The sequence below is a fragment of the Cebus imitator genome, unplaced genomic scaffold (assembly GCF_001604975.1).
Source record: "Cebus imitator isolate Cc_AM_T3 unplaced genomic scaffold, Cebus_imitator-1.0 Scaffold222, whole genome shotgun sequence".
NCBI classification, from domain to species: domain Eukaryota; kingdom Metazoa; phylum Chordata; class Mammalia; order Primates; family Cebidae; genus Cebus; species Cebus imitator.
Genome location: NW_016107537.1, coordinates 3,254,228 through 3,256,444, shown reverse-complemented (window position 1 = coordinate 3,256,444; position 2,217 = coordinate 3,254,228).

Below are 2,217 nucleotides of genomic sequence, written 5' to 3'. Positions count from 1 at the left end.
CTTGAGGCTGGCTCATGCTTGTAATCCAAGCCCTTTGGGAGGCTGAGGCAGGAGAATTACTTGAGGCCAGGAATTCAAGACCAGTCTGGGCAACACAGTGAAACCCCATCCCTACAAAAAATTAAAATATTATCCGTGTGTGGTGGCACATGCCTGTAGTCCCATCTACTCTGGAGGCTGAGGTGGGAGGATGGCTTGAGCCTAGGAGTTTGAGGTTGCAGTGAGCTATGACTGCACCACTTCACTCCAGCCTAGGAAACAGAGTGAAACCCTGTCTCAAAACAATTGTTTTTATATTTCTTTAGGTCTACAGATTTCTCTCCACTTCCCTCTGTTTCTTCATTTGTTGAAGAAAATAAATAGGTGGTTTGTCTGCTAGAGTTTTCCACAATCTGGATTTTATTAGTTGCATACCTCTGGTGTCATTTAACATGTTCCTTGGTCCCCTGTATTCCTCAAAACTCATCATTAGAGCTGGCAACCTGGACAGATTCGAGTTCTAATTTTTGGCAAAAGTGTGCCTTGGGTATTAGTGTGTTCTTGCATTGGAAGAAAAAGACATTTTTCTTTTTTGTGTGTTAGTAGTCATTGATGGTCATGGCCCATATCCACTAACTCATCAGGGATTGCATGTGGTTATATTTTAATTGTACATTTCTTTTTCACTTCTCAGCTGGAATACTTCAATAAAGAGAAGGTTTCCATCATCCACAGTTTGGTCACCCTGAATATAGTTTGATTCAGAAAAGCAGTATCCCACCTTTCAAGATGCTTGAATCTTCCCCTACGCTTACTAGTTTTCTAAATAATGAGTTGGTTTTCTAAGCATTCTCTAACTACATATCTGTATCATTGGAAATGCACAGACTTTTAGCATATTTAATATGTTTCAATGTTTTGTCATTATTATCCTTATTGGTGTAGAAATGGTCTTATTTCTGGCCAGCAGAAGCTCTTTAAGTTGGTCCCTGAGCCCTTCCGGCATGCTGCTAGCAGTTTCAGGCAACCTCCTTGGTTCCTGATATGACAAGATGTTTTAGGTTTATCTGTGTATTTCCTTCTCCAGACCTGGAGTCATCCATTTCTCCAAGGATTGCTGGTTCTTCTTGTAAAATAGGCTATTTAGGGCCTATAATCTGAGCATTAAGGGTGATTTCTTTTCTTCATTCTTACAAAGATAACTTCGAAGAAAGTTTTTAGTATGTCTTTCCTTTGGTTTTTTAAATATAAGAAAATATGTTTATATATTCATATCCTCTCTTAGATGAATAGCAATATGCTATACACACTTTCCTCTACCTTGCTTTTTAACTTAATATATCCTGGTCATCACTTCATAGCATCCAGAGACAGACTCCATTCCTTTTTACAGCTGAACAGTACCCCATTATGTGAAGGTACCACTTTTTCCCACCAGTCCCCTCTTAATGGTCATTTGGGTTGTTTCTATACTTTTCTACACAAACAGTAAGAGCAGTGAATTTTCTAGAAGAAAAGAAAGATAAGTCCAAGTGTGTAGCAAGGAAATAAGCTTACACAAAGAATGGTCTACTCTTTGCCTTCAGCAATTGGGAGGTGATCCAGGGAGGCACCTGCAGTGCCCTACTTTATAGGAGTATCTCTGTTTGTCTGGGGGATTTGGGCCACACAGTATTAGTTTTGACTTCCAGAGGAATTGAAACCTAAAGGTATTAGCCAGATCTCTGAGAGAGGCTGGAGATGAAAAGCCAATTACATAGACAGTATGTGATCAAGCCCTAATACAAACTCTGGACACCAAAAGCTTGGATAAACTTCCTTGGTTGGCAGCAACCTGTGCTCATTCCACAAGTCATGGCTGGGAGGAGGTCACACTGTCCAGGACTCTACAGGGAGTGTGGATGATAGAAACTCCACATTTAGACCCCTCCTACGTTCTGTCTGATGCACTTCTTCTTCTCTTAGTGAATTTTAAGATGCATCCTTTCACTATAATGAACGGTGAACATAAGCATAACAGCTTTCAATAAGTTTTGTGATACTAACAAATTATCAAATCTAAACATGGTTTTGGAAACCCCTCAGATCTTCAGTTGGTGTCAAAAGTGAGGGCAGCTTTGTGGAGACTCTTTCCTCAGACTTTGCAGTTTGGTTAACTTCTCTGAAAAAGAAACAAGTATTTTAAGATAATTTTTTTTTCCAAAAGTACAGACTTTAGACAAGAACAATTGCTCAAAT